At 47.0% G+C, this 11,832-nt stretch overlaps 1 protein-coding gene across 2 annotated transcripts in view; it reads right to left on the bottom strand.

Moving 5' to 3' along the window:
* Positions 1 to 9,443, bottom strand: part of BLK (BLK proto-oncogene, Src family tyrosine kinase) — a 71,504-nt gene extending 62,061 nt beyond the window's left edge. Inside the window, exon 1 of one of the 2 annotated variants that reach the window (XM_003271436.4) lies at positions 8,853 to 9,443. The gene's annotated coding sequence lies outside the window, so the exon portion shown is untranslated. The remainder of the gene's footprint in view (positions 1 to 8,852) is intronic. The other variant, XM_030810215.1, reaches the window with a different exon arrangement.
* Positions 9,444 to 11,832: the final 2,389 nt, after the last annotated feature.

Consider the following 11,832-nt stretch of genomic DNA (forward strand, 5'->3'; position numbering starts at 1 on the left):
CAAGTGATCCGCCTGCCTCGGCCTCCCAAAGTACTAAGATTACAGGTGTGTACCACTGTGCCTAGCTGTGAATGGGATCTTTCTAAAGCCAGGACCTAAGCTCCAAGAAAGACTGGGGAGATGTTAGCCCCAGGGTAGATCCCTTCATCTCCCGGCCAGGAGCCTCTCTGTAGTTTTGATTCCCACTTGCTAGTTCCCACAGGACACTTGCCTTGGTGGCAATGTGGGGTGCGGGAGCCTAGGAAGATGCCCTTGACCAGCGGGGGAGGGTGGGAGCTGGCTCTTTCACTGCAAGCCCAGGGCAGCCAACAGCCTCAGCCACCCAGCACAAAGCAGGGTCACCCACCCGGGTCTCTGCTGTCAGGCTCGGGACTCAGGACAGCCCAGGAGGCAAGTTATTCTCCACTTGTCCCCACTCAGCTGCAGACAGGGACCTGATCTGCAGTGTGGCCTGAAGACACTCGGCCTCCCCATCAGTGACACACTGGGGGCCAGCTTGTGCCGGTAGGCAAGAGCCGATTGTTAAATTCTCATGAATTTTGTGAGCTGAATTATTCAAATCATTATGCAAGATTAAGGTATAAAAACCACATGGGCTGGGCGTGGTGGCTCATATCTGTAATCCCAGCAGTTTGGGAGGCCGAAGCGGGCGGATCACTTGAGGTCAGGAGTTTAAGACCAGCCTGGCCAACTCTACTAGAAATACAAAAATTGGCCAGGCATGGTGGCGGGTGCCTGTAATCCCAGCTACTTGGGAGGCTGAGGCAGGAGAATCCCTTGAACCCGGGAGGCGGAGGTTGCAGTGAGCTGAGATCGTGCCACTGCGCTCCAGCCTGGGCAACAGAGTAAGACTCCTTCTCAAAGAAAAAAAGAAAGAAAAAGACAAAAAAATGAAATTAAACTTATAAAAAATTAATGTTAAATTATACAAGATATAACTAAATGAATCCTATTAAAACAAAGGTTATAAATACACCTCATCGCTTGCTAATTATTTTTACTATGTCTTAATAATAGCTATGCTTTGAGGTTCTTTAATTGACGGTGTCTGTAAGGCGGAAGTAGTCTATCGTGCTGTGCTACTGCGCATCTCAAACCCATGTTCATGCAAGTCATGTTGACAACTTGAAACTGCCCCTGGTGGGAGTATTTCACAACAGGAACAGGCAAATGCTACAGGTCAGCTTTGATGTGTTTCGTGGATTTTCTATACTTAAAAGAGCATCTTGTCTGTAGCTAGAACACTGTGAGTAGCACAAAACATTGAGGAAACTTTTTTTGAATATTGAAAAACTGTTATCCAATTCAGCAAAGAAGCTGCTCATGGCACTAAGGCTGCAGCCTGCCCCACATCTTTGTTGTTTCACTTTGATCTGCTCCTTAACATGAATGAACATTTCAGTGTTTGTGCCAACACCACACTTGCTCATCCACTGCAACCATTGCTTGGCTACGGATATGACAGTGGCAAAGTCACGAAAGCTTTCTATGAGACTCAATCGCCTATGCGGTATTTAGGATAGGGACTATTGCATATTTTGTTATTATTTGTAAATTAAGTGCTATGCATCCTTTATATCAGTACATGTTACTATAAACTTACGTATGTATACAATACATTTGTTTCCCGGAAAGCTGGTTGTTAAACATTTACCAGCACGCCATGCTCTTCATCTACTAGATGCCTATCTTGACCTCACACTTCCCCCAGTGTGCTGGCAGGTGCCAGGGAGCCCATCAGATAGACAGACAGACACCACAAAGTAGAAATGATTCCTTTCCATGCTAATGTGTTAAAAAAAAAAAAAAAAGGAGAGTTTAGCCTTTCCTATAAAGCACCAAATAAAATCAGAAAAATGGGCTATGACTTTTGACGCTATTTTCGTGTGTAATACTTTAAAAAGTATCCTTTTATTTATTCAAATAAAATAATAAAATTAAAAGTAGCATTCAATTTTTTGTTTCTTTCACTCTGTCGCCCAAGCTGGAGTGCAGCGGCACAGTCTCAGCTCACTGCTGAGATCTCCTGGGTTCAAGCAATTCTCCTGCCTCAGCCTTCTGAGTAGCTGGGATTACAGGTGCCTGCCACCATGCCCAGCTAATTTTTGTATTTTTGGTAGAGACAGGGTTTCACCATGTTGGCCAGACTGGTCTTGAACCCCTGACCTCAAGCAATCCGCCTGCCTCTGCCTCCCAAAGTGCTGGGATTACAGGTGTGAGCCACCGCGCCCGGCCAAAATAAAAAGTATTATTTAACTTTATATAAAAATCCAATTGGCCGGGCGCGGTGGCTCACGCTTGTAATCCCAGGACTTTGGGAGGCCGAGGCGGGCGGATCACGAGGTCAGGAGATCGAGACCACGGTGAAACCTCGTCTCTACTAAAGATAGAAAAAATTAGCCGGGTGTGGTGGCGGGCGCCTGTAGTCCCAGCTACTCGGAGAGGCTGAAGCAGGAGAATGGCGTGAACCCGGGAGGCGGAGCTTGCAGTGAGCCGAGATTGCGCCACTGCACTCCAGCCTGGGGGACAGAGTGAGACTCTGTCTCAAAAAAAAAAAAAAAAAAAAAAAAAAAAAAAAAATCCAATTGTACCACAGAAATGGCAGGAATAAAGAATCTTAAAATGAATTAATTTTATATAACCTTTAACAATAAAAGTTAGAGTGAGGCATGGTCACTGACACCTGTGATCCCAGCACTTTGGGAGGCTGAGGCAGGTGGATTGCTTTAGCTCGGGACTTTGAGACCAGCCAAGACAACATGGCGAAAACCCATCTCTACAAAATGCAAAAATTAGCCAGGCGTGGTGGTACACACCTGTGGTCCCAACTACTTGGGAGGCTGAGGTGGGAGGATTGCCTGAGCTGGGGAAGTGGAGGCTACAGAGAGCCATGATTGCACCACTGCACTCCAGCCTGGGAGACAGAGCGAGACCCTATCTCAAACTAACAAAAACAAAACAAAAAAACAGGCCAGGTGCAGTGGCTCATGCCTGTAATCCCAACACTTTGGGAGGCCAAGGCAGGCAGATCACTTGAGGTCCAGAGTTTGAGACCAGCCTGGCCAACATGATGAAACCCTGCCTCTATCAAAAAAATACAAAAATTAGCTGGGCGTGGTGGTGCAAACCTGTAGTCCTAGCTACTCGGGAGGCTGGTTTGGGAGAATTGCTTGAACCCAGGAGGCGGAGGATGCAGTGAGCTGAGATCAAACCACTGTACTCCAGCCTGGGCAACAGAGTGAGACCTTGTCTCAAACAACGACAACAAAAACAAAAGCCCCCCAAATCAATCTAAGGTGGAATATGTGTAAAAATAAGCTATTTCTATAAGTGTAATAGATTCAAAGCTGGACATTTGACTGCAGGTTGGCTCAGTGAATTTTTCTGTTTTGTGCACAGATAGGGAACTAATCCTGAGTGAGCACCCTCGCTATATATCAGGCTCTTTCAGAAATGCTGTCCTGCTTGTATTTGTCTACTTATTCATTTCCTGGTGTTTCCAGAAAAGATTTGAGACCGCTTATAAAAATACATACAACAGGATAGAAAAACAGACAAAGAAATTAGACCAAAGGGTAAGTTAGGGCAGAAAAAAAAATGTGTATAAAGCTAGTGCACGGAAATACAGACTGTGACATGCTGTTAGCAAACTACTAGTGGGTAGATGCAAATTGGATTCTAAGTGTCCTGGAGTCCAAAGCACAGAGAAGAAAATAATCAGTTTGAAGAGTCACAGTGTCTGTAAGACGTCCATTTCTCCAGGAAGGCATGGATTTCCTGGATCTGGAGTCTGAGAGTCATTCTCTCTGGGCTCCTTCTATGGAGGTCCCAGGTGGAATGCGAACAGCTTAGTGTAATCTTAGCAATAAATGCCACTGTGAGTTTCCAACCTCTGTTTCTTATGCAGCTTTCAACACAAGCCACGGCAATGTACCCATGCCAAGAAAGAATGCCCACATCTGACTCAGGCAAGGAGATTCTCTCAGCATCTCAAGCATTGTGAGATCCAAACACACAGCTCTTGGACTGACTATCTGGATACAGGGGAAGTTCCCAAAATACAGTTACGCATTGCTTAACTACGGGGATCTGATGTGAAAAATGCATCATTGGGTGATTTTGTTGTTGCCTGAACATCGTATACAAAACTCAGATGGCAGAGCTTACTCCACACCTAGGCTCTGTGGCATAGCCTGTTGCTTCTAGGCTACACACCTATACAGCCTGTGACTGTAGTAAATCCTGTAGGCAATAGTAACACAGTGGTGAATATTTGTGCCTCTAAACATAGAACAGGTACAGGGAAAATACAGCGTCTTCATCTTATGAGGCCACCATCGTATATGCAGTACGTCATTGACTGAAATCTTGTTACGTGGCCCACGATCGTGTCTAGGTTCATGGCTCTCAATCTTGTTTAATTTACTTTCTCTTTTGAGAAACAACATCACCATGCCCTCCTTTTGAGATTTCAAAATGAACATCGGGCATAAAAGTAAATCAAAGAGGTTGTCATGTAAGATGTGTCTTTTTGAAGTACAAGGAGCCCCTGGTGGTTCTGACATTGAGAATTGAGTGCACCCTCTAAGAAAAGTTGTGTGCTCCTCAGCTTCAACTCACCTAAAAATTAGGGCTTTGTAATTTAATTCTGATAATCCTGTGATGTGCTATTATCAATGAGTGAAGAAATAAGACTCAGAGGGTATAATTAACCTACCAGAGATAGGTAAGGCTGCTAGTAAATAGTGGGGTCCAACTATTGTCATCTCAGGAAGGCACACAGTGACTTGCTTACATTGCCAGGGCTGAACCTTGCGCTGGAGCCCTCTGGTTGAGAAGGCCAGCCATCTAACCAGTACACTGTAGGATGGGACCGCTCAGATGTGGCTGCTTTGTCTGACTTCTGTGTCCAAGTCCTTTCCACTTCCTCATATCTACAACATACTGAGAGAGAAAATTAAAATATCCTTCCTAGATATTTGACTGGGTGATTCCAAGTATTTTGGGGTTCACAGACCCCTTTGGGAATCTGACAAAAACTGTAAGTACCCACCTACACAAAAGCTCGCTTACAAGTTCAGGGAGCTCAGAGCACCAGGAAACTCATCAGAAATCCGCGGACTCAATGCTCAGAACCCACTTCATCCATTAAGCACAGAACCTCAAATGCACTTATAGACACCACACGGCATTGTGCGTTTCACACATACACAAAACTTTCCTGCACTTGAACGACCTGAGCATGGAAGCCGCCTTACATTTTGCAACCCAGGTGTGTCTTGTTTGCCTCCCACTGGTCCAGGTTCAGCATCCTAGGTACCAAAGTGTGCAAAAAGGCAAGCAGCGAGTTGTGATGAGAAGGAACGTGAGAAAACTTCCTTGAATACAATGTGGGAAGCACCAGCGCTTTGATGAAGGGGTTGCACAAGCCCCACAGTGGACAAGGAGGAGACTTGTCTATGTCTTAGGCTCTGGACCCCCATCCCGTGGTTCTGTTCAGTTCTCATGTCTGTGCTTGGGGGTGGGTGCAACTGCTGCCACTTCACATTCCCAGCTGGCAGGTGCAGAGTCAGACCCATCTGGCTGGCAGGAAGCCCCAATGCTTTCCTCTATACCACACTGTCTTGCAGGAAGTGGAATGTGCCAGAAGCCTCAGATGCCTCTTCTCTTTCTTCCAAGGGTCCTGTCAAAACCCCAGCATGCTCTGGAGTGCACCGTGGTTAGGGATGATCATTCAATTACCTTTGCTTTTCCTCTTTCAAGCTTTCATCCTCGTGTCTTAACCTGGATTTTCATTCAAGGTTTTGCCCTTGTGTGTTTAACTCAAGAACCACTTTACCAGATACCCCTGGTGGGCCAGGCACTGTGCTGGGTGCTGGGACCTGGAGGCACATGTAGGGCCTGTCCTTGTCCTGAGGAGCTTTGGTCCAGAGAACCTGGCAGGCCTGCAAACCAGAGCCCTGGGTGTGTGCTCGTGGTTGCTGGGGACACACAAATGAGCTTGGGCACTGTGACTGGGAGGAGACATTCGCACCTGCCCTGCACATCAGAGCAAATGCAAGTTCCCTAGGTGGTAAGGTGGGGAAGGGATTCAGGCAAGCAAGAGCACACCAGGGAACATTCCAGAAATGTGAGTGCTGCTGTGGGGTAGCAGCAGGCTGGCAGTGGGGTAGCAGATGTGACAGGAAAGGCACTTCAGGCCCACATGTAATCATCACCTTTTAGCTGTGATTTTCCTGTAGGAGTTTTGTGATTGATTTCCATCTCAGTATGTTGAGATTTCCATCTATGTGCTGTCTTCCTGCAGCTTTTTCATTTTTTCTTCCTCCTCACCTGCTTCAGAAGCTTTTCTCTAATCAGGCACAGCATCACCTTTGAGCAGGGCTCACCTGCTCTGCTGGGCCTGCAAGAGGGCCAGGTTTCTTTGTCTTGCTGTTACCTCTCCACACACGTGAAACCTGCAAGCCAGGATGCTGGACACCGGTGGCCCTAAGCCCCCCAAGGCTGCAGACCCCAGTCTGCAGGTGGGCTCGCAAGGTCAGAATCCTCACTCAAACAGGAGCTGGCCCTTTGAGTCCCCTCTTTACATCCTAGAGGCCACAGTTTACTCTCGAGGAAGGGCTGTCCAGCCCAGCTCACAGCCGCTTGGCTGAGCAGATTCCGTGGGGCTGGTTGAGCCCAGAGGACAGCAGATTCCTGGCTGGAATGCTGTGCTCCCCCAGGGGCCTGGGTCCTCATTCCTGGCTTTCTGCTTCCTTCCTGGAGAGGAGTCGGGTCTGGGTAGCTGGGCCTGTGCTTGGGGTGCCAGGAACCTGCACCAGTGCAGTCAGCTTGGCTGGGCACATGAGGGTGTATTCAGTCCTGCAGCCCCTGCCACACAGCAAAGGCTCAAAAATGCATGCTGGGCCAGTTGCAGTGACTCATGCCTGCAATCCCAGCACTATGGGAGGCCAAAGTGGGAGGATGGCTTGAAGCCAGGGGTTGGAGACCAGCCTAGGCAACAAAGTGAGACCCCGTCTCTTCAAAAAATAAGATTAAAAAATGAGCCAGGCACAGTGGCGTACCTGTGGTCCCAGCTACTCAGAAGGCTGAGGTGGGAGGATCACTTGAGCCCAGGAGGTCAGTGCTGCGGTGAGCTATGATCTCTTGCCCCTGCACTCCAGCCTGGGTGACAGAGCAAGACCCCATCTCTGAAAAACAAAAAAACATAAACAAAAACAACCCCCACAAAACCCATTGAACAACAACAACAACAACAACAAAATCATCCATGATAAATACCATGAAGAGAGGAAAATACAGAGCTATTCTGGAATAAGGGAGAGAGAATGATGGATAGTCAGAAATGCAAAAGGCCTGCTATATTCCAGAATGTTCAAAGAGGTGTGACCGCCAGGCCACGAACGCCAGTTTTCCCAAGAATGCTCAGGATTTGGCTACTTCTGCTCTGAGGAAGAATGAGTCTAATTTTTTTTAACTCTTTATTTTGCAATAATTTTAGATTTGGAGAAAAATCACAAGGATAGTACAGAGAATTTCCATATTTCCTTCACCAGATTCTTGTAATGTGAACACCTTACCTAACCATGGTACATTTGCCAGAACTGAGGAGTAATTGTTACCATAATATTTGCGAGACCCCAGGCCTTGTTTAGATTTCACCTATTTTTCCATTAATGACCTTGGCGGTGTTGCTTTAGGATCCAATACAGCATGCGAATTCTGGGTTTGGGTGTCCTGACCATTACGTCTCCTCTGATCTGTGACACTTTGACTGTCTTTCTTTGTTTTTCATGAACTTCACATTTTTGAAGGTGAAATATGTTGTGGAATCTTCCCCAGTTTGGATTTTTCTGATGTTTTCTCGTGATTAGACTGGGGTTATGAGTTGGCGGGAAGAACTGCACTGTCGTGGCGGTTCACAACAGCAGCCCAGCTTGTTCCCGGTGATGCTAAGCTTGGTCCCTTGGTGAAGCTGGCATCTGCAGGTTTCTCCACTGCAGAGCTACTATTTCTCCCTTTCCATACTCTTAGTCCAGGCCTCACTCAAGGTGAGGGGAATTAAGTCCCACTCTCCTGGGGGAGGAGAATGTGCACATAGCACAGCAACTTCTTCTCTGTTACTGCAAACGCCCAGTTCCTTAGTTCCTTCCTCATGTGGGTAGATGAGGGTGAACTTCATCCACCCACATCACCAGATAAATGGAAACGTTGTCAAAACCTTACAGTTTAAACAAATCCTTTCAAAATATGTAATCGACTATGCTTTCCTTTTCACTATTGGTGTTTCATGGCGAAATAGATCTCTTAACCAAGAAGATCATCATTACATCTATTCAGTTACCCCATTCCTGAATGCCTGAAAAATGGAACAAGTTCATTCAGAAACAAACAAAATAAAATGAAAGCAACAACCGGTCATTTGCCTTGAGCCAGCTGCTCCCCACGTGTGACCGCTAACCTCCATCAACTCTGCGCAGTCAATATCACCTCCTATCAAGAGGCTGAGTGACTTGCCGGGAGCACAGCAGTGGCCTGTGTGTGCCCGCTGAACCCCCTCTCTACATCCCACATCCCTTCTTTCCTCTGTGGCACATTCACTGCCTTTTCCAAAAAGCAGAATCTACCCTGGATGGATCAACTTTTATAAATTAAAAATTCTCAAAACTGGAAATGCACAAACCACGGAGCAATCTATTCATAGCTGAGGCAGAGACCCTATTCATGCCTTTTCCTCCGTCTGTGGCACCCACAGCAATGTCCTTGCCCGCTTGCCCCACTATAGGCCTTAGAGCACCATTTGCACAACTTAAAGGAAGACGATAAAGAACCCGGAAGACGCAGGGCCTCACCTTGGCAATGCTTCAGTGATGTTTCACCATAGCTCTTCAGATCCCGACACCCTTATAGTGGACCAGGCTTCTAGTGACAATGAGCAACTTCCAACACCATCCTAAAGCAAAAGCCAGTCCCAGATGAATTCTTCTAGTCTCAATCAGTTTTCATGGCTTGTGGCTTTCTGCCGGCAGCAGACAGAGGTGGCAGCATCCCCGGTCTGCGATCAGAGCCTCCCCAGTCCCCAGTGAGCAAGTGCACCAGGGGCCCCGCCCTCCAGCCAAGCCCTTCTGAAGCTCCTGTGGGCTCCCTGGGCTTGGGAGTGTCCATCTGCTCCAGGAAAACTTGTGAGGAAGGACCATGAGCAGCTGCCCTTTCCCTGGCCCTGGGCAACGTGGGTCACAATGCCCCACTGTCACCAGAAAGTTTTCTCATGGGGTTTTGATTTAGCAGCATGGCTGGTATTTTTCCTGCACCAAGTCTGGCAGAGTTAGCAAACCTCCATGCTGACTCTACAAGGTAATTTGCCTTGCCGTGTGGACAAACACTGCAGATCTCATGGAGAGGGCTTGGGCTCTGCCATGTGCCATCTGTGTGCGCCAGAGCAGCCGTTCTTTCTGCCTCGCTGGTTTTGTTTTGTCTTTAAATGATGCTAATAATAGCCAGCTCACAGGATACTATCAGCATTAAATGGTAGAATGGGAATGAATGGTGTGCATAGAATTGGTGCTTGGTAAAAGCTAATTTCCCATGTATTTTATGGTACCCTAGCCAGTGGTTGACTTGGGTCTCAGAGCCTCTTCAATGTGGAAATTTACTTAACTATGAAAACTCAGAGGAGTAGAGAACAAGAATAATGGAGGTAACGGGAGAAGGATCCCAACATCTAGAGTGGTGAGTGGTGTCTGGAGTGGTGGGTGGCATGCTGTACACAGCAGTCAAGGGATCAATGGGACCAAGAAGGCTTCTGTGATGACCTCAGAGTCTTGCTGGTCCAGCCAGACCCAGTGAGCCACTGGTCAGCTGGTTCCTTTCCACTGGTGTCTTGGTATTGGCTAATAAGAGGAAGCCACTCGGTGGGCTCTCTCTTCTCCCTTCACAGTCTTGGATCCTTGCGAGTGGGTGTGGGAGGCAGACAGGGCAGCTTCTACTCCACAGTCCAGAATGTCAGTTTCCTCAAGGAATTCATTTCCTTGGATTGGACTAAGACATTACGGAGCTATGAGTTGCAGGTTTGACAGGTGTTCATGACAACAGAGGCAGCAACGCACAGTTCTGGGGTTTTAAGACACTATGGAAATAATCTGTTTCACTTCCCCAAGGGGTTTTGTGAGAATAAATGGATTCATGCATAAAAAGTATCTATTACAGTATTTAGCACATAATGAACTCCAAATACCTGGAAGCCGATGTGAATGTGGCTAATTGCTTTAAGTCCCAAAGCTGATCTTCTCCAAGTGATAGCAAAGGGCTCACAACAATGTCCAGAACCCTGGGCCTGCTCAGTCCATGGCAGCTCCTGTTAATTTACTCTTACATTCACCTCCTGATACCTACTACGTGGACCCAAACATGAAACATGAGTTCCAAACTCTGCGAGCTTCTGATTTAAAAAGTGACTGATTTGAGATGAGATAACTTAGTCTTCCTATTTCAATTCAATGAATGCAGCACTGTTTTTCTGAACACCTGCTCTGTGGTAAGCACCTGCTGAAGGCTGGGGATACCAATGTAGCTAAGCTCCATCCTCCTCTGAGGGTCTCAGCCTAAGGAGCTTGGGGAAGGGGCCTGATAAGCACATCACAGCAGTGGAGCATAGTAGATGTAGCCACAGAGGCCTCAATGGGGCACAGTGCTAGACCAGAGGCGGGGGCAATAATTCTATCAGGGGTCACTGGGGAAAGCTGCGAAGGAGAAGGCTTTGAACGTGATTCGTGACTAAGACTCCTACAGACTCTCAGAGACAGATCCCTGGGCTGAGTCTTTTACTGAACCAGGATGTTATGATGTTGCCTGAACCGCCTCTAACGTTTTGTCAATAGGGCCTAAATAGATGACTTTTGGACAACTTTTATATACTTGGACTTGAGGGTAAAGAGAATGTAGTGGAGAGCAGGAAACCCAGCTTCCTACAAAGAAAATACATGTTCTGTCTACCCAAGGTTAGAGTGGGAGGGGATGTGAGAGTTTGCAGGGACGTGTGCTGGCCCTTATGTGATCTGTGATAAAACATCACCTTTCTGTCCACCCCAACAGACAGAGGTTGGAAAATAGCAATACCAGACACACCCACCCACACACACACACACACACACACACACAATTCCAGCAGCCACTCAGAAAGAAAACAAGGAAATGACTTTGCTCATGGGTTCCAGATGTCTGAGCAGAAGTGAAAGTTAATTTCAGCTATTTTCACCCTCACAGTCACGGGCCTATGAGAAAGGCGGAAGAGAGGTGGGGAAAGGACCCCAGGGAGAAGATGGGAACAGTGACACTTTTTAGGGGACGCTTGGGGAGTCTTTTGTTAGAAAACCTCAAAGAGGTTTTCTCAAGGCTGGACTGCGACTAGACCCCAGCTCTGAAACGCCCAGTTCAGCGTTCAGCATCACTGGTTCTCCCATTTATTTTTGTACGTTTGAGGTGACTTATGCAAAATTCAGCTCTCCTTCCATGTGCCTTCGCTAGCCTCCTAATATCAGTACATCTCTGATCAAAATCAAAAGCTGTAGGCAATAAAGTATTTAAGTGGAAGAAACATGAAACCAATTCAGTCCAAGATTCACCTCAGAAGGGTCTAAGAAGTTGGCCAATTTCTTTTTGAAGAAAACAAGTTTAAAACTAGACAAAATTGTCAAAAACAATTTCTGGGGTACTAGAAAATGACCAAAAGCAGACAATGACCTGATAAGTGTTTAACCTTAAAAAGCTGTTCCTCCATCAGAATGGCCATGAGTCTATGGAGATCTTGCCTGAAGCTCCCGGCCCCCTGGCCTG

The sequence above is a fragment of the Nomascus leucogenys genome, chromosome 4 (assembly GCF_006542625.1).
Source record: "Nomascus leucogenys isolate Asia chromosome 4, Asia_NLE_v1, whole genome shotgun sequence".
Classification (NCBI taxonomy): domain Eukaryota; kingdom Metazoa; phylum Chordata; class Mammalia; order Primates; family Hylobatidae; genus Nomascus; species Nomascus leucogenys.